This window comes from Orbicella faveolata, unplaced genomic scaffold (assembly GCF_042242905.1).
Source record: "Orbicella faveolata isolate gen_17 unplaced genomic scaffold, um_ofav_v1 contig_3, whole genome shotgun sequence".
NCBI classification, from domain to species: Eukaryota; Metazoa; Cnidaria; class Anthozoa; order Scleractinia; family Merulinidae; genus Orbicella; species Orbicella faveolata.
Genome location: NW_028301558.1, coordinates 7,158,230 through 7,179,834, shown reverse-complemented (window position 1 = coordinate 7,179,834; position 21,605 = coordinate 7,158,230). Strand labels below are relative to the sequence as shown.

The following is a 21,605-nucleotide window of genomic DNA, read 5'->3' as shown; positions in this document are numbered from 1 at the left end:
ACGAAAGATCGGTTGAAACCTGTTCCACTTGTCTGAGAACAAAGAATATCTCTGTACGTCCGTTACAGGGCGATCAAAACTGAGGCAATTTCCTTTTAAAAGAAGAAGAAGCCTCTTGAATCTTATCGGCGTAATAAGGGATTTTATCAAACATGTGATATTACATCAATGTATGCTTAGACTGATTACGGAACAAATTTAATACACCTGGTCTGTTTTCACCACGACGAGACTCTAAATTTCAAGCTTATTCAATTGTATAAATTCAATGCTTTTATCGATGTCTTTCTGTAAAATTATAAAAATAAGAGCAAACGTATTTGCTGTTTACTCAACCAACGTTAGGAGAGTGTTAAATTTATAACTCTTAGCCAGGTGTGATATCTGTTTTGTTTACTTGAATTCTGGTATATATTATCTTATATCTCTGATTGTGCTATATCATTCAAACTGACTCGTCAAAGCGTTCCGGAAGAAATTTGATTTGAAGAGAGGATTTGTTATCTGAAGTGAAGCTTGTTAATGGTTGCTTGTCTTGCCTGTCCATGTCTGCCGGTTACTTTTCCGTTGATAATTTTATTTCGGTCGGACTGAAACTGGTGGCGATGAAACACAGTCACGGTGACAACTGCATTATCGAAACTAAGGAAGGGTTGTTTAAGGTTTTATTCTGTGCCACGTCTGGAAGTCTTATTAGCTTGAAATAACATAAAATTGTTAATCCATTCACTGTAATTTTGGACAGCTGAATGTACACAGATAATACAGTTTGGGGGAGGCAAATTTCAAGTTAAGATAATATTTTGCTCAAACGTATAAATTTGAATAGTTAAGTGGCCTTTTTGTGAAGATGGGAAAAACTCTTTAACAATTTGAACACTCGAGTTCAAAATCTTTTCGAGACAAACTAAAATACCACTTCTTCTTTGTCAGTTTAAAAAATCATACGCGGTGTGTTTCCAAAACGTTGCGAAATCGTTTTAGAAAAGTAATTTTCTTTCTGTTTTAGATGTTTACTCTCAAGTCGACAATGAGTCTGTTATCTAGAATAATTGTAATATATACGTTAATTGAAAGTGCTTTGGAGAGCAGAACAGCACTTGAACAACGTCTATAAAATTCGAAGAAAATTTTGCGTGAAACAATATTTTACAAATATCCTTGAAACAAAATTCAGAGAACGTGTCTTAACGAAGTGTATTATGTCTGAATTGAACAGAATTTGCTTCCTAATTTAACTTCAAGCTTGGTTATCGACTAAATTAGAAGAGTAAACTTCTTTTGACAATTTTCACGAGTTTGACGTTTGGTTATAAGAACCTATACAACGGTGGGGCACGACTATCATTTTTGTAAAATTTACACACTTCAAATTTTACATGGAGCTTTGCATTTTCGTTAAGATCCACGCTGAGAAAATTGTTATGAATGTTATTATGATAATCAATACAAATGTCAGTTTGGTTGGATTGTCTAATGTGTGGCCTCTTTAATCATTTACCAGTCGTTAAGATGATACGGGGTCTAAATAAAACAAAAAATCCATAAGGCTTTCAAAAGGAGAAAAACTGCATGATATCAGTTAATATTTTCGAGATATGTTCTTGAAATCCAATTTTGTTTCTTTTTGCTCGACTCTACTATGGTTCTGTCTACATGTGCAAATTTTCTCAGTGTTTTCATGCCTTAAGGGGATCCATGATCAGTATTCGAAGAAGAGTTTTAGTTTTTCAGTCGTTCGCAGTGTAAATTAATTTTGTAAGGTACGGTTTTAATTTGACAGCATGGGTAATTTATCAGCTACATATTTAGTAAAGGAAGTCTAACTTTGAAATCGTATTTAACGGGCTGCATACTTCACAAGATATTATGAAAAACGCTTCCAGGGTTTGTTTTCATGGCTAGGGAGTGAGATTATACATAGATCTTATTTTAAAAGTGCCTGGGCCATCCTGAAAGAATACCATCAGCAGTTATCGAATATAGCTTGGTACATAAGGCCAATATTTTTTATTGTACAGTTTCGAGCAATTCAAGCTTGGCCGGTTTGCAAAAAATTTTATTACCCAGCAGTAGAAAGTAATATTCCAGGTCCGATACTAAGAAAACAGTATATTTTAAAAACTGATTTGTAACCAGGTGGTTCCATGAAACCAAAACATTGTCCATGGCTCCAAGACATTATATCGTACAGGTAATAAAGCTTTCCAATTGGCTAATTTCAGTATTATATTGGTCTTGTTAACGGTCTTAGTCGTGTACACTGAAGGCCTAGGAAAACCCCCGGGTTATAATGTTTTATCTCATACGTTAGGTTGGATCGAGTTCACGATTTTACCGTTTTCTTCAACCAATAACGACAAAACTATTATAGCTCAAATATATGTGTATTCGATAACACATATCGATTGAAGCTTGCTTTGTTGTTCTACCAAGAGCGGCTGAATTTTTATCAGTGACCAGATCTGTAAACTATGACTTGAAAATGACAGCGTTTAAAGCCAAGCACCTGCCGAAGAGGACCCAAGGCGACAAAAAAAAATTCATTATGCATAATATTTTTAAAATTGACTTGTAATTTATTGCGGGCGATGTCAAAAAGCCAACGAATTATGAAACGAAACCCTAGGCGAGATCATCGACTCTTTCGTAATGAAATATTCATGACAACTTTCTGAGCTAAATGACTTTTCCCCACAGTAAATGGAACATAGTTTTTCCTCCAAAAAGCACTCAAGTCTGTTTACCAGCTATTATGTAAACAAGTCCTGGAGTGTTCCATTTCCTTAACACTTGCAATATACCCTTCGGGTTCAATTGGATGTTGACATTTGCTCTCTGTATCTCTAGTAGGATGTTTAATAAGTAACAGTATTGGCACTTTGCGGTATATACGACGGTCTGAAAACTAAGGTTATTGTCGGGCGAAATATTCTATCGTACATGAAGCACCTGTGGAAACGGCGATGATGAAAAAAACAGGTTAGTTACCTATTGTGGTATTAATTCAGCGAAATAATTTTGCTTATAACATTCTATATAATTAGCTTTCAGCCACTTTCGTTTCCTAGCTAAGCGTTCTACCGCGAAACATTTCTAGCCTCTAAAAGACGTCACCTAATGCAGTTAATTAAGGCGGCTTCCAAAGGAAGTTAACGTTTCGGCGGTCCGTTTTTGAGTGGACATCAACCAACGATTTAATTCGACGCGGAACTTATGGCGCCGCTTAATGCTAACAACACTAACATAATTCAATATGGTATAATCCTCAATAAGATATTTTGGAAAAACAGAAAACAATAAATTCACGACAATGAAGTGCCGCATTAAAACTTGGGAATAATTTCAGAAAACATTGTTACTTACAGGAAGCTTTCATTGTACCTAGCATTGAGGGTCGGTTTTTAAGTTGAGAGCGACGCAAATATGAAAATTAACAATTAAGACAGAGGAGTTACGATAAAATTTGCCGTCATCCGTCCTGTTTGACGGACAATCATCAAGTTAAACAAAAAAACAAAAAAAAAAAATACGCGAAGGTCTATGCCGAACTGAATTTTACCAGTAGGTTACATTGGCATTGCTTATTTTAAGCTTTTTTTCAGTGCGACCAGTAGCCATAATCGGGGACGGAGACCGTAAGCGCGCGCCATTTCTAGTATTGGGGTTGTCCCCATGATATGGGACAATAATTCTATTTTTAGAACAAATTGCGCCATCACCTGCGGCACACGCGCGCGCATGCTGCGAGGATTTTTGCGGATGTCGCGCGGGGGAAAAGGCGTCCGAAATTCCCGAAATGTTTCATGTTTTTGCCCCACAACTCAACGCGTTTACGTCTGTTGGAGTTTTGCTTAAGTATTTTCGTAGTAAGCTGCTCCAGTTTAAGTGAAGTAAGACAGTGTCGAATTTAGGTATGTTCTGCTGTAATCTTATATATATCGCTGACCAAGTTGTGTTCCGACTGATGCTTCTTTTACATGAGCTGTACATTACTCCACTTTAAATTTCACATATGTTGAAGATTAACAGCTTTTCCATTACACAGCAAAAAACTAGCTGGATATATGTAGATATAGCAGAGCTTCAGGACTTCATAGTTTCATAGCTCCTCTTGCCACACGCTTGCGAGGAATTTGTCAGTCTATCGCGACCGAAAAGTTAAACAAAATAATTGCTAGTTTGAGTTTCGCCTGAATTGTAAGCAACGCTTGATGTTTCATCGAGGCTTAATAACTTTACATCCGTAGATACTGCTCAGTTTTATTCGTGTAAAAATTCAGTAAATTCTCTGTTGTCGATGAATGAGAGCGCCCGTCGATGCGTGTTTTGTACAGTCAGTAAACATGACAAATTGTACTTCCGCCGCACTTTCGTGTGAAAGCGTACATCGAACTCAAACAATAGCTCTATAGTTTTTAAATATGTTTAAGATTGATAAATGTTTGAGAACATATTAAAAGCTAAGCTGAAAATATGTGAATAAAGCAGAAACAATCAGCAAAGTTACGATGACGCTTTCTTTAATCAACTTGGAATAACGATTTCGATTTTGTTGATCGAGTTATCAAAACTCCTTGTCTATTTTCATTTTCGTAGTGTAAAACTTCACTATGCTTATGTTGAAGAAACACACATGTTGTTAGTAGCCTTTTTTGCATTCGTGAAATTTGTTGCAGCATCTCAGCACAAAAGATAACGAAAGAAATCTTTGTCAAGATTTGTTGACAATTGAAAACACCGACTCGGACTTGAAAGTGCACGAGCTGCACTATGCAAATGAGCTAATTGTACGCGTCAGACTTTCCTTTCAAAAACCTTTGCAAACTCACCAAACAAGCAGAGACAATAAGAAACCATCAAAACAGGTTTTGGTTATGATTAAACATTGTCTGAGAAACTCACAAATTAACTCGATACCAGAGTAGAGAGTTTTCTTGCTATATTCTTAAGCATACGCGTGAGCTTACAACTAGCGTGAGCAGATCTTGTTATTCATTCCCAGCGCGAGATTGAAGTCTTGTTTTTCGACCCTGAAAAACCCACCTTTTCCGTTAGCTCAGAGCATTAAACTACATATAAGCGCCCTGGTTCGTATTCCCTGCCTTATTCCCTGCCATCGCTGTGAAAAATACGCAAGAGAATCTCTCAACTCTCACCATTTGATCACGCAACGTGACAACATCCACGCGAGAGCCCCTGACATGTGCGTGAATACGCGCGGATATATGACGTCAGGATGGCGCAATTTGTTCTAAAAATAGAAAAATTGTCCCATATCATAGGTGCGCGCGAATCCCGAGACTTACGGTCTCCGTCCCCGATTATGGCTCCTGGTGCGACATCATGTCGTTCAGACCTCAGACTACAAAATCGACGAATAATTCTAAGTGCCAAGGTATCCCGTTTTTGACATCAAATTTGACCAGATCAAAGGAACCTTCAGTATTCGTCAAAAGCTAAAAAACAGTTTCAACTTGTAGGCTAACCTTTTTCAGAATAGCGCTCACTTGGAAAGCTGCCAAGAAAACAGCTAACTCGCAAAATTTTGCCTCCAGTGCCCAGTCCCTTTCCGGCCCTATAGGGGTTGAACCTAGGCGAGAGACCAGGTAGACTCTCTTCTCCCGCCTGGGTTCGATCTCGGCTCTTTATTATATGGCTGCGTCTCACAAAGACTGGGAACTACCGAATTCACGAATATCATTGGCTGAAATCGATATTGACCGCGGTCTAGATTTTCCCATCTAGACCGGCATCTAGCTAGACCGGTTTCATTTTGCGTTGACAAAGTAGCAAACTAAAATACAAAGATGTTCACCATTTTCTTTTATTTTCTTCTCAATCATTTATGGCACTGCCAAAAAGCCTGATGACAAAACAAACAAGTAAAGAGAACGAGCAAATTTCGGCAGGTTTAAGTTAAGCTCATCGCCGTTCGAAAGCAAACTGTCGGCAAACCAGTTACGTTAAACGAATTAAAGTTTTCTTCTTTGCCATATAATAAACGTCTTATTAACCGAGCTAAGTCGGTCTGTATGGGAGAATCTTGACCTCGGTCGTGTGTACAGACCTCACTGCGTTCGGTCTGTACTCACGACCTCGGTCAAGATTCTCCCATACAGACCTCCAGCTCGGTTAATAAGAGCTAAATATAGACAAGAGATGGGAGAGTTCATGGAACTGGAGTTCGCAAAATATTGACCGAAAATTAAAATAGGAGAAATCCTTCTTTTTTATACATCCGAAATCCTTCATGTGCATGCTTCTACCAGTTAATTTAAAATTATTCTTATTTATGTCGTTGATGTCTTCACTGTTCTTATGGTGATGCGCATGCGTACTGAAAACGAAGCTTGTGTTGGCGTGCGCGATCTTTCCCACTTTTCGCACCAGTTTCTTGTTTTTCTTTCCTCGAGCTCTGATTGGTTCATTTGTTTGTTTTCGGAATTTGCCGGATGTCCATTGATTCTGGCCCCTACGATAGTCATTAGCGATTGATCTGATGACCAATATATCCTTTCCATCAGGGATTATTGTTCGTATTTCCGTGTAACTGGTATAATTTCTACCGTCGCCAAAAAAGCAGCTTTCAGAAAGGCAATTTATATTGCCTCTTGTTGATGTACAGTTCCAGAGGCTAAGAGTTGAAAACGCAAAATTGTCGTTTTCACGAAGACTGGTTAATGATCAGTGGATTGAGGCTTTGTCTTAAGGTGTTGTTTTAAGTTCGATATTGGTTCTGTGAAAGTCCGCACATCCTGTAGGAAATTGAGATCTTATTTTTTTTGGAAGTTGAAGATGGCTCTTAAAATTGTTACCAACAGTTGAATGACAAAACAAAGTTTTCGCCCATATTTCGACGGCGTGTAATATTCTGACGAGTAGCCAAATTCAACGAGGATGGGAATCTACCGAAGGAGAGAAAGGGAAATTCACTGACGTCTGCGTCATCTGGAAGAAAGTACTTCCGATATCAATCAAAAATATACGAGGATGGGAAAATCTGATAAATAATCATCCTGGGCTTTAACTGTCATATTTGTTTAGTGACTTGCCACGCTTGCTTTACAAGTCTGTTTATTTCAGCAAGTTAAGCGATTTCCTTCAAACTAAGCTCGACAAAGAAAGAAATGATCGTTTTCTCCTAAAACAGGTCGATTTATGAGATAATTTTTGTATAATGCTGTAAAACCACGTCGTCAGAAAGTCCTAGGTATGCGGGCATCCTCCGTAAACAAACAGCAGTGTTTTTTGTACTCTTCAAATCAATGCCATTTGCAAGCTACTCCGATCCGATTTGGATCCTTAAGTTAAAAAGTTTTCTCACGATAGTTAACTATCTCGTTAAGAAACTGGTTACACTCAATAAAAATTTTGCGTATTCCTTCAAAGTCTCTGCACAAAGTGAATTTCCCATCTGATTACGTAACCCAACAATTCTGGATGCAGTTTGTGGCAGTCAATCACGTGTCTGTTTAGTTTGAAGGCCATATATAAGTCCACTCCCCTTTCACCACGGTTAGTTCATTTAATCTTTTCAATGTTAAGAGTGTTTTCTTTCGCTTCTCATGGGCATCCCAGTTGTGATGTTCCAGCACTTCATCAGCAGCTCCCCATCACTACTGACCGCTGAGCTGACAACAATGTTAACAACAGCGCTAACCTTACGTAATTTTTGGGATTTATGACCTTGAAGGTCATGAAACACTTTCAACTCGCGATTGTTGAAGATAAATGAAGGATACTGAGTTAAAACATTGTTGGCATGGTTTTAAAAGGACTTTTCGAGAAGTGATGGAGAGATATACGTATTGCTGTTGTTGTTTTTGCATCTACTGTTTTTGTTGTCGTTGTTATATCTTATTGTTGTTGGCATTGTTATCTGATATTATTTTTGATGTCGTCGTTACTACTACTTGTTTTGTCGTCGTTGTTATATGTATTGTTGTTGTTGTTACAAATGTTGCTTGAGTTTGTTTGAGGTTTAGAAACACATGGCATAAGATAACATCACTTTGTTTTAAGGGGTTTGCAATGATAGTTTCAAGCTTACAATTAATTCTGGAAACCATTCTGTGAGATCTTTGATGATACTGATCTGCGTCAATTTGTTGCTTTTCCATTTCTATTTTCTGTTTTCAGCAAATATTCTTCAAATACTTCCGATCTTCTGTAACTTCTCTACATTTTTTTTTATTTTGACTAGTTTCTCCATCTTTATAATCCATTTTTTTCCCTTTACTTTGTGTATCACAAATTACATGATATCCTGATTCAGAGCAATGTATAATACACTGAAACCATTTTATCTCAGTAGGGATAAGTCGATATCAGTTTTATTAGTGCGCGACCGTACAATATCCCTCGCTGATATCAACAAGCGTCCTTTAAGCTCGGCAATAACAAGATTGCCCGTAAACATTGACAATGCTTTCAATCGCTTATGCTCACTTGAATGGGTGCAGTAAATTTCAATTAATAAAATTGTTAATTTATTTATGCAATTGTTTCTGACTCATCTGGATTGGTACATCAGACGAAAAGGTTTTATATTATAAAATGACAAGCACGTAATTGGTCACGCGGCATGCAAAAACCAAACCAAAACAAAACAAAACAAAACAAAAATCCACAGAGGTGCATCTAAAAAAGCGAAGTGTTACATTATTCAAATTTTTAAGGTCTAAGATAATTTTTCTGTTGATGTCGCTCAAGCATCCATAGATATCTTATTGCATGTGTGTGTCTCTTATTTTTTGTTAGCTATGCATGCACTCCCCTGGCTTCTTAAGACAAAATAAATTCTACCACGGCAAATAAAATGCATCTTAGATGAAGAAAAACAACAACAACAACAACAACAACAACAACAACACTTACGCCAACTAAAACATAAAAGGCTTTTTTTTTGTAGCTGACCTGGGGCTCAAGTAGCAAAGTTTAAGATGGAAAAATGCTAATCAGTTGTAAAGTGCAAAATATGAAGAAACAGATATGCTCCACATGAAAGTACATCCATTAGCTTTCATTTAAATTAACGCACGACGGATTCAAAGTTCGAACGATCTTGAAATAACGTGCACCCCATGAACGTTCTCTCAACAGCTTTCACTTGAATAACTTCACAATTTGTGGAATCTATCACGAGATGTTAATGAACACATGCGAGCAAGACACGTGCGACTGACTCTTGAAGTAAAAAAGGTTTTAAGGTTGTTGTTTTTTTTTTGCAATTTGGAAATTTTTGATGTACATATTATTAGCTTCTAGTATCACGCTAGGGCACAGTATGCTTTTTAATTTCCAAAGTTGTATTTTCCATAATATTGTTTTGTTTTTTGTTTTTTCCAAACTAAATAGGGGAACTAGAAACAGGGTTGTTTAGGTTACGGTTTTAAAAAAGAGAAACAAGAAATGACGTTATTGACAGTTTTTTCACAAGTTGTTCAATTCTTATCCCTTCATTTTATTAACAACTGAAGCTAAAAACAGATTTTTAAGATTCTCACTAAGTGAGCATGCACCTTTATATTTTCGCTCTTGGTTAGAAAAATATATGTATATTCAGAAAGAAGTATTAAAGCCATGTATTCATACAAATGCGACGGAGTGCAATATCAAATTGACGCCCTCAAACCCTGGAATTCTAAAAGGATTTAAGTTTAGCTAAGCAATTTAGAGGACTTTCATTAGCTCCACAGTTTCGTTATTAAAAGACTCGCCCACGCCAAATTAAGTTATAGTAATGGCCATGTCTTTCCAAACACAGTTTAAAGGTAAACATATATTTTGATATCTTCATAGATTTTTGGGCCAGTAGTAAACAAGAATCTTGGAAAAAGAGCTGAAATGAGTAAGAAAAAATTGTAAAGTTGTCACGATTTGGGCACGCATATTTTGTTACAAAATATACACAAAATATTCAGTAAGACTAATATATACGAGCTACGATTGCTGAGGCCCCCGCAGACACAAAAATTATCCTTGTTTGTATTGGTTTTCAGAGAATTTTATAAACAACAGGTCTGCTTCTATATTAACTTCAAACGTTCCGTGTAAACAACTACTGGAGATCAGTAAATGTTCCCCACGGGCCGCAATTTTGCGAAAACAGAATTAGCATTAACCGTTAAATAGATCCTAGACGCTTGCTTGGCGTTATTACGTTATTACATAATATATCTACGAGGGTCTGTTTTGTGGATTGAAGACTTTAGGGGGTTCGTGGGGCCAAATTTCTGCGTTTTGGAAAGACTGCTGTTTCTTGAAGAGTTGTCTAAAGATTATCTTTTGTCTTTGTCATATCACGGTAAGTAAATGACAGAAATGTGGATTAACAGATACCATTAAAAGTAGTTATTGGTTATAGTTATTTACTTCTGTCCATCGGTGAAAGAGGAAAAATATCATGCAGCTTATTGCTACTTATCCATCGGTTAGTTCTCTTTTAACCTAACACACAAAAACGCACTCTTTTTCTCAAGGAGATGTTATTAATTTCAATGGTGGATAAAAACTTATAGTAAAATATTGATGCTTGAAGAATCAGTATTTTGTATTTTTTGCGGTGTGGAAAAATTGAAACCCGTCTGAGAAGAACCTGTGTGTTTATTTAAAAATCAAAATTAAAATCAAAAGTTTATTCATCGTAGAAATATCAGCTATTTTATTGAACAAGAGGGACTTTTGAACTTTAAAAAATTCCTGAACATGGTTACATATGAGATGGAAGAAATTAACGTTTGGTTTTCCAGCCTATTTCAATCGATTTCAATTTTAATGGTTTCATTTGACTAATAAATCCAGGTTTTATTAACGGAAACATTTTGCATAAAATTGCCTCATTTTGTGAAAAAGAAAAAGAAAACAAAAAAGAAAGGTGAAAAACTAGCAGGAATAACACTTGTAAGTACAATTTCCAAAAAAAAATCTAAGAAAGATATCTTTTTAAAGTTAATAATTTGTTACGGAGCAAGCTGAGCTCGCTGCCTCGTAATAAACGAAATCTGAAATTTCGAGTTGTCAAGCTCCACTTTGACTTTCTTGACAATTGACTGCATCTCTTCCCTCTACACTTCCTGCAACTTGATTTCCTACTTGAAAAGGAAGCCATCAGAGAGCTGTTAAAAGGTTGAAAAGTTTTAAATCAACAATTTTGTCAAGAACTCGGCGTATTTCACTTTCAGGTGACCGATTATCATTTTAATTCCAGTTCTGAAGGCGAAGACAACACAAACTGTAATGTCTCTGTGTATACCTAACTTACGCCTAACATTTATTAACATCGGTTTCTTTGAACTCCATGCGTGATTGATTAACACTTGTCAAATTATATTTTTGTTTTTATGTTATTTTACTAAGGAAGACTAAACATTTTAAAAATGCATAATGTCAGTTCGAGTACATTTTGGATGTGCCGATGTGAAATGTTAGTCTAAGTTGTAACGGAACAAATAAGTTACGTAGCAAAAGGAGAGATGTCGAAGAATATCAAAGGAAATTTAACTGGGCATACTAAAGGTAACTTACTGAAAAGGGTTATGATCACGTGGCACGTTTCTAAATTATCTTTTTCAAAATTACGTCTGAGTTCTTAATATTGAAGCATCACCTTCCTTCATATTTTTATCATTAGTAAAACTTTAAATGGAGAAGACGTTCTTTCTTTAGGTAATTCCTTAGAAATATCCCAATAGATGGCGATTTTCGACGATAGCGCTTAAGTGTGACACGTTAGCGTTACGTCATAAATATAGGTCTTGTCACTAAGCAACGAAGTTGTCAAAAGCAGCTCTTTCCATCTAAATTAGGGGTCATCCCATGTTGATAACAAATCAGTCTTTTTATGGTTTGTGACATTCAGCTGTCCGATCCAACAATGTTGTCTTTATGTCATCTTTGCGTTCGTCAGTACATTTAACAATTTTGAGGATTTAAAGCCAGCCGAACAACGGTATAGAATTACCCATAATATTTCTGCATCTTCCATCTTCCAACTAGAAATCGTCGCCATTTTGCAGACGACCTTCAACCACCGCACACTAAATTAACAATTAGATTATTTGCTTGAGATTTCTATCGCAGCTACGCAAAGAAGCGGCCGCCATTTTGTTAACAGCCGCACACTGCTAGGCTACTCACTATCTACACCAGAATAGAAGGTGGGTAGCGTAGCCAATAAGAGAACTGTATTTGTAGATTTGTACTAATGATTGTGTGCAATGGCTCCAAAAAGATTGCAGCATTTGCAATTGCAGAGTACCACTAATTATCGTTATATATCATAATTATTATTGTTAGGGTTTTCTTGTTCGAAGATCCATATTTATTCTAATTAGAACTGAAGGTATTGACGTTGTCATGACAACTTAACTACAATCTTTTGTTGGCGCCAATTCTAGCTGATTTTGAACATCTTGCCACTCGGAACGTCACATCCAAATTGTTTCCTATCGCGTGTGCCCAAATTTCATATTTGAATTTCCATGACGAAACATTTTTCTTTAAGTTAGATCCTTGGTAGATTTGTAATCGTCTTTTTTTCTCATAGGGCATCAAAATGGCAATATAGAGCTTCAGTAAGTCTCAACAAATAGAAACAGGGGCAAAAACGGCGTTAGGACACAGAAAAGATAATTATAAAACATTATTTATATTGCTCTCCCGTTTTCTTTGGGGGGAGGGGGTGGGGGTGGGGGTGGGTGAGGGGTGTGTGACAGGTTTTAAAAAGACGAGAAAATGGTGATCTGTCTGATATCATGGAAATTTAATTTGGGTGAGCGTTTTACACTTGTATTGCTCATCAAATCCAAGACTCCTCGATGAGATTTTTAGCTATCGTACATTTAAGCAATAAGCCAAAATTGCCTACAGTCCATCGAAAATGTAAGTTTTTAAAGAATTCAATGCATTGTTCTGTCTAAATAAACAGCTAGCCCACCCCCCCCCCCTTCCAAAAAAGAAAGCCGTTTGTTATCTAGGAAAGCGGAAAAAGTGCTTTAAGGTGGCTGACAAAAGCAAGAATTGTTAATTATTCACATTAAGTTTTGTTTAAGGTTCCGTCTTTTGGCTGGGCAAGCGAACTAAGTATTTTCATTTATTATATGGCTAGCTTCATAAACGGGCAGCATGACCCAAATTTTACATTGTGATTGTCTACCCGAGCGGGCAAGATGGCACCCTCTTAACTGCACGTGCTGTGTACCGTAAGAAAAATTTCCCCCCCACAAAAAAATTTCCCCATATTACATCCTTTACTGACCAACCCTATTCGGTCAAGATGGCTGGATATAGGCCTTGTTTATGGACCTCGACTCCGTCTCGGTCCATAAACATGCAAAATAAAACTTGGCCAATATCCAGCCATCTTGACCTCACGTTTGGTCAATAACCCATATATACATGTATATAGTAGGGAGATTAAATTTTAAACCCTAATTTGGCCCAGCCGTTGCCAATTAGACAGGGTAATTTAACTTTTGAATGACTTGGTGAGTTTCTGAGCCATTTTGACGAAATGAAATTCAGTTTCTGTCCCAATATTAAGTTGCGTTTTCACTCGTCGGAAGTCTACGCTTGATCGTTTTAGCTTGTTGTTATTAAAAGAAAAATCGAATTGACGCCAGCGTTTTTTCCTCCAATAGCTATAACGAAAATTCTTTCATTGAATTTGTTGCTGATCCCCAAACAGGTTTGATCTATTACGCTGACAGCTCTATGTAACAAATTTGGGAACTCTCGAACATATTTAAGTTTTTTACTTTACCTGCGCCTGCGATATGATTCAAGTCCGTTTTACAATTGACAATATTTAGACGATTTTAATTTGAGATTAATTTTCTGAAATGAAATGTTTCGCTGTTGCATTACACATTAAAATGCTTTCAGTTCAAATTAATTCAAGTAAAAAAACAAAAAACAAAACAAAAACAAAACAAAACACTTTTTATCGATAACTGTCAATTTCCCATTCCCTTTTAAAGCAGCTGAATGCACCCAGTGCAGTATTCATAAATTCAAATCATAATTTTCTACTTCGCTGTCACGAAAATGATAATATGAGGTATTAGACCATGGTAGAAATAAACGCTCTTTAGTGGTTAGTTGATACTTTTCATACAATGGTGTAATACACGTTAATCTCATGTTATGTTCAGAAGAAGAAAAAGACGTGAAACATTAAACAGAAGCCCCTTGCAATTTGCCTATTTTGACTGAAGAAGATAAAAAGACTTTACCCGAGTTCACGAGGAACAAAAGAAGACAGCAAACTCTACCAAACAACAAAACCAACGAATGGAAACAATTACAGGTCGTTTTGAACCTGTGAAGTACCCAGTGTCGGTTTTCATAATTATAATCATTGTAAGTAAGTAACTCGACAGACGAACGCATGGTAAAAATCTTGATTAATATTCGGCTTGCAGACTATGGGAGTAAAATGTTTTACAGAACAGGAGAAAAAAACAAAGCATTGTTCAAAGTTCCTCTGTTCGTTTAATTTTTAACAGTGTTCCATATTCGTAATTTCAGCGACGTAAAATATCGGGCCCGGTGCAGAATTGTTCATTTGCACCTAATTTTGTATAATGTCAATTTTGGTGACTTACTTAAAGTCTTATTGTTCCTTTTTATTTACCTTTCACGACAAATGGCAGAATTTCGAGCACTTTCCCAAAGAAACTATGATTACCGTAATCACGCACTTTAAACAAAACACGCAGAAGTCAAGGTCTCTCAAATCTCTCACAATTATATTTAGTTCGTAGTTAATAACGAAAATCATATAATATTATATTTTAAAGACCCGCGGGTAAAACAGAGAATGTATTATGGCAAACACTTAGTTATGTTTTGTCGAGGGATTTCACTCTGTTCAGTTGTGCTTATTTCTGTCGTTCATCTCGCGTCTGATTGGCTGAGAATCAGCTGATAAGCATCGCTTCCACAAATAATTGCTAAAAGTCACGATCTCGAGCCGCTTTGTAAGAAACGTCTCTTTTCATGCCCAGACCAGTGGTAAATTTGACTCCTTAACTCGATGAAACCTGGCTGAAGAAACCTAATTTAGAGAGACGTACTATAGGCCAGTTTAAAGAAGTGAGTATTCTTGGAAAACTGTGCTAGCAAAAGTTGGAACTCATATCAAAAGGAATCGAAATACAATGTCTTCAAAAGGTAAGTTAATGTCAGTTGAATTGCAAATGTAAGAAAAGAAAACCTTTCAGTATTACACAGCGATGTCGATAGTAAGAGAAGACTTAGCGAATGAGCAGTTTTAGAATAATTCTTACGGTGTTGAATCCACTGATAAAAACGTGATATGATATATTATTTTATTTGCTGGAGAGCCCCTAGCCTTGCACAAAGTTGCAGCTTTTATAACGTAGTCGGTTGGCCAATAGGGATATTTCAATTGTTTTATATTATCTATTTATTTATTTTTTTCGCCGCGCAATGTACGGACCCGTTCTATCGTAAAAAAAAACCAACGTGTTTTTCATTTTGTGCAGCAAAAAGGCAGCGCAGTCACGACATTTAGTGCGAAGAGGAAAGCTGCAAACACCTTATCTTTTGTGCATCTATTAGCAGCTTTTCTAGACCTCACTACGTACATTAATGCTCAACATCCGTTTACACTGGTATGAATTTCTTAATTTTGATTGGCCTTTTAATTTCATCTAAAAAAAAAAGTGGCTTAAAATTTCCGTCCTTTTAAAAGCGAAAATAAAGTTCGACATCTCGTCGTTTATCAAAACTTCAATGCATACATCTTCCAAATTCTCCACTTTGGCCTCTGTTGTATTCACTAGACGCATTGACAATATTTAACTATTCGCAGTGAATATTAAGTAAAGTGATGCACTTTGTGTATGCTGTCAACAAACTAAATACAAATATGGCAAGGGATCGCAAACAAAAATGCTGCTGGTATACGTAGGGCCTGTAAATGATCTGATCAGCCAACAATAGAAATAGAATGTCAATTAAGCAAGGCCGATACCAAGTAGAAAACTAACACGGCAAAAACATGATAGAGAGTCCAAACTGAAGGCCAATATGAAAGCATGGACAGCTGTGTCCGCCTTGTTGAGTCTCATATTAGCATGGCGTTGACGAGACCCAGCCAGGTCGAAATACTGATCTGTCCAGAAAAGGCTTTCATTTTGGATTTCATCATGTCATCGCTTTACGCTTTCTAATTTAATTAACACAAACACGTGTACATATTTATTTACTGCCAATATGACAAAAAGTACATTGTTTTTACACTGCACTGTGCTCACGTGCAGTATTTTCCGAAGAATTACAATTCCTCCAATAAAAAGTATTCTTACATGCAGTGCAACGTTCGCGAGGAAAGAATATTAACTCCCTCCAATATCGGGCCGCTTGTCAGCGAGTAAACTTGAAAAGTTTAGTTCAAAAAAATGGATACCTATTTGTCAAAACTCACCATAGAAAGTCTGTAAGTTTCCTGTAAAGAAGGTATACCGGTTATCAAGTTTTAAAATGAAATTCACGCAAATGTAACCTGTCTAAAATCAAAATCAGCAGTAGTAGAAAAAAAAAAAAAAAAAAAAAAAAGATGAGTTCGTTATAACTGCAAGTCATTTCTTGTTTTTTTTTGACATCATTGAACGATGTATTCTTTGAAAACAAATGCGGGCAAAATTGAATTGCAATTTTTGTGTCCGGCAATGTAATATTTCATGGCGAGAATGACCTATATTGGAGTTAACTTTGCTTATTCGTGCCAACTGCTTTATGTTGCCATGCAGTTTTGTGAATTTTATTTGTCTTTTCAATTTGTCTTCCAAGAAAGAAGATACAGTCTTTTCTCTTTTTAAGAATGTATGATTTTTTATGCCCAGGCTAAATATTACTATTTTTCCGCCAACTTTAACTGTAGGCTGAAAATATTCATGTGTATATTCTCAGATTGCAGAATATAGTGCATGTATTTCAGTAAAATTAAATGGATGTGACTAGGAATTGAATTATCGAATTAAACTTTACGCTGTCTGTATCGTGTTACTTTGCCTACGTGCTTTATCTCTTTACCTTATTTACCCTTATTACCATAGTTTTCATAAGTAAAATATATTTCATTAAAAAAACATTGCGATTTGATTGTAATTTATTTTCTATCAACTCGCAAAAATGCTCTTAAGAAAATTTCGGCTTTGTGTATATTCTAAACATATTCTTTAAATTTGCTATTTTGAGCCTTGATATTGTTACAAAACAAAGGATACGAGAGTTTCACCACGCACGTTTCGCAGAATTGTCACATTTGCTTGGATTGCGAAACAGCTTTGTTTCTTCGAGCGATTTCTCATGACGTCATGGCGACATATGCATATTAGCGTTCCTGAACAATGGAATTTATTTCCTGTAGGAAATGAGTTCTTTTCGTATTTAAAAACTTCTTTTTCTGAATACCAATATGGCCGCCGGAAAAACGTTCTCAAAGGGAATCATCGTTAACTACAGGACTGTTGCACCCAGTTCCAAACTGTGCGGATCTGTGCGAGACAAAAGTCACTGGATTTTAATGATAAAAATTGATACAAAAATTGATAAAAATTTGATACAAATTCAACTATAATACCGCTTTTCGATTGTAATTAAAGTACCAATAACGTAAAAAAAAGGTATAAAATGATGTAATCCTTGCATACGGTGGTTGCGCGCGGTACCAGCGGCAGTCAAAACTGAGCTGGCCTGCCGAAATGACATGATAATAGTCTTTTTCCTCGCAGTTACCAAAAAACAAAAACAATGCTAACGTTGCTTTGGCCTCTTCTCATGCTTCACGCGTGAATTCTGAGTTTAATTTGACGAGGAGCAACATATGTTGTTCAAAAATAACTTTTAAGGCTTATGGCACCGCACGATCGAGTCAATACCACAACACAGGAGCCCATAACATGCAGCGTCCATATTGGCTACATCCGGGAGTCATGCATGCAACCATTTGCGGAATCTTTTAATTTTTAGAACAGCGCTTCCTGCTAAGAAAGTGTTGTCCAATGCATTGACAGTGTAGCAATGTAATGTCTTAACTGTATTATTTATCGGGCGTTTCGAAGTGGGGGCGCGAAAACTGCCAGATAACAGTAAATTTGGAATTAAGTTTGAGCCAGCAGTATTCCTTTGGAATCATAGAGATTTGTATGAATTTATTTTTTCAGTGATACTTTCTTCTTATAGCTTTCGACCGTCCGTTTTGACTTAGACTAATCTCGAACTCAACCAAGAAATTAGATGTGTGAAACGTGTTTGTCTCAAAGAAATTTGTGACTTTCATTCCTAGGTTAGCTCACAGTCAACCATTTGGGGGAACTTTTATTTTAGAATAGCGTTTCCCTTCTACTAACTATGGTTAGCTAGAGTTGATAGTCTCTGAACAATCCAGTCAGTACAACTTCTGTGCTAATTCTCTCAGGCTGCATTCCTCTTTTAGCCACTCGCTTAATGGTTTTCTTGCTTCTGGCGTAACAAAGCTTAATTTGCTTTTTCGTAAAGCTGATACTTGGCAATGTTTAGTTCAGCCTGCCTTATTGCAATTTTGCTGTCCCGTGGCAAGATAAGCTAACTGTTTTTTTGTTAATGCGCCCCTAGACGTTAGTTGAAGAGCTGTCGCTATCGTCGTGCTGAAGCGTAGATCTCAATTTTACCTCATCAAGTGGGAATGAAGTGTAAGAGAAATAGCAACCATACACATGTAGGCCTTAGTCCTTCAATAATCCCTCACAAGTTAGCAGGCGCGCGAAATCCCGGGAGAGTATAAAATTAGCCAATCCTATGACGGGAAACTCTACTCACGTGGGCATCCCAAGTGGCTTTACACGCATTTTCATCTTCCACGAAAACATCCACGCAACGCTCGTGGTAACCCGCGGAAGAACTGGGTACCATATCTAAAAATAACTTCAAAGGGATCCCTTAGTAATGAGTCATAACTCTCTTATCCTTTATCGTGTCTTGCGAGGCGTGCTTTTTCAGGGGTTGTTACTTTAGGCACGTTTTCGTACAACTAAATACTTTCTGTCTATCGTCCATTCAGATCAAAACTGGCTCCCAACTGATGGCCTTAACATAGATTTCTTTCGAAATTTCTTATAAAAAAGGTTTTAGGATTTGTTAGTTTAATTATACCAAGAAAATGCCCCAAAGTTGGTGGATAATTTTGTTTATTTACTTTCTTCTCCTGCCGTCTTGACGCACAGTACAGCGTTATTGGGCACGAAAATTTAACTGCCATTTCACAAAAAGAGGAACAAATGCAAAATAAATTCGCCATCTAATATATCTGATCAAGAGAGGTTAATGGAAAACTTTCCATATTTTTTTGTGTCGAAATAGCTTTTTAATCTCAAAATTGTTTGCCTTTATTTACGTTCTCAACCTCAGCCTTGTTTCCCTAACACCTGCCCAGTCTTCAAGCATGATTTAAGTAAACATTCATCAAAATTAGCGAGCCTGTTATTGATTTTCTATAAAAGTTATTTATGAAGAACTTGAGTAACGCCTTACCAGTGATTACCTTTCAAGTTATGGGGACTAATCACTTGACTCCTTTGTTTGGCTCTTCGAGCGACTTTTAATTTAATATTTGGGCCATAATTACGCGGGTAAATTTTTTCCCCTTAGTTTCGTCTCACTTCTGCTTATGTTGCTTGTCAAAAGGTTATACTATTTAAATCGACTTCAAAATTTTCATACTCGGGGAATCTAACTTTTTGCTAACGGAAAAAAAAAACCTTTTTTATCACTGAAACGATAGAACACTTTTGAATCGTATAATTTCAGGTGTCTTCTGTTGTCATGGTAACCATAAAGACCATGACAAGACTTCCAAAACTTGAACAGATCACAATTGAAATACATATCTTCTATTGAAGCTCTACGCAATTGCTTTCAGCGAAGAAAAAAATAAGGACTTGAGCCAAAATGCTTGAGACAGATTAGGTGCAAGGTATAGCCGCAGTTTCAGTTTTATTTGTCGTTTGTATCTCATTCTCAAAAGAAAGGAACGGGTTTGTTGATGATCGACAAAGAAGTAGTGTGTATTTTCTAGTAACCAACGTAAACAAACGCGTAATTTCTGTTCTTCTGACAACGCGCTGGGCACAATAAGGTTCGAAGGGTTTCACTTCAAGTGGTGACAAAACCGGAGTAAAAGTCATTGTTGATGAAAACAGCTGCGTTGAGTCAATGGCGTCATTAACAGGTCACATTTAAGCGTGAAATGCGCTAAAAACGCAAAAATAATGAAGCAAAATAAGAAGACAAGAACTAAATCCCCAGTTCATCAATAAATAAAAAAAACCTAATACTATCGATTCAACCAAAAATTAAGAAAGATTGGCCAATCGGAATAAAGACAATCTCGTTATGACATCATCGACCCACTATCCTTTTGAGGCCTCTTTTGACGATGTTCGACTAGACATTTTGACTTTGTTTTTCATTTTGACATCAAAACACTACAATATGTGTGAGGGACATCCGAGCAGAACGTTCTTGAGGTAATATATATATCTGGTAAATGGTACTTGAATAATTTGGGAGCAATGCTGAGGAAAGTTGTAACAACACAACACGACCTTATTTTTTCCGCGAGGGCTAGCTCAGTTCAGGAAGCGATCCCAGGGTACCGGAGAATTGGCCGCTGCGAGCAAATTTAACGAAGGGAAACATCACTGCACTTTTTCATACACAATGCCCTGTAGGGGATTCCTAATTCACGGTCCCTTCTGTTTTAATTTCATTTCATTATGGAATTCAAATGAGTCGAATCTCTATGAAGGATGCAAAAAGGCCTGTTATTGAGCAGTATTGCGTTCGCTGCGTAGCGGAGGAAAACGTTCTTTTTTTTTTGTCGAGTGAATTCCAATCTAGAGAGTATCATTTCACGTCAAGAGTATTCTAACGCCTGGTTTGCTTGATAACAAGGTAGGAAATAATGATACTGTATATATCTGCATGTGAAAAGTACGTTATCTTAGTTCTTGACGGCCGACTACATGCAAATTCAAATGCGATTAAATGTGAGAAAACTGCGGCAACAAAAATCTAAAAACTTCAAATTGAAGGAACATGTTTCTTTAAATTTGACGTGCAAACCGCATGCGTTTCGCTTTCGTTGAAAAGAAACGTGAAAACGTAATACATGCAAACAACAGCAAACGAATTGAGGTTTTTACACAAGAGCCTCGTGTGGTAAACACTCAGCAAATGATCTTGGTTTGTTTGACAATGTTAAATTGCTGTTTTCGTTTCTCGAGGGTCTCTTCTCTAACGAGAGGAAAGATAAGATGTGGACAACACGAAATATTCAAATCAGTTTCACTGATAAGCCATTAGTTCGGCGAAAATTCGGACACAAGCATGTTTAAGGCCAGTTTTAGATGCCTGGCAACCCTTGAATAGATATTCGTAAGTCCCCTATTCGAAAGTAACATCATAATAGAGAGCACGATTTAAACTGTCTGTTCGTTAGTGGCTCTATTTGTTCACCTGTAGACTGGAAGTGAGATTTTATTGACTGACAAGCCGCGAACGGGACGCGAGGAAGACGTGCGTACATCGCATGC

The 21,605-nt window shown here is 36.8% G+C and overlaps 1 protein-coding gene across 3 annotated transcripts in view; it reads left to right on the top strand.

Annotated features, from left to right (window-relative positions):
• LOC110039911 (uncharacterized) overlaps positions 1-21,605 on the top strand; it is a 32,344-nt gene that overhangs the window by 649 nt on the left and 10,090 nt on the right. Inside the window, exon 1 of one of the 3 annotated variants that reach the window (XM_089297732.1) lies at positions 14,906-15,177. The exons of 1 other annotated variant lie outside the window; for it this stretch is intronic. The gene's annotated coding sequence lies outside the window, so the exon portion shown is untranslated. Of the gene's footprint in view, positions 1-14,905; positions 15,178-19,362; positions 20,965-21,605 lie in introns of those variants that run through there. One more of the 3 variants, XM_020745083.2, reaches the window with a different exon arrangement.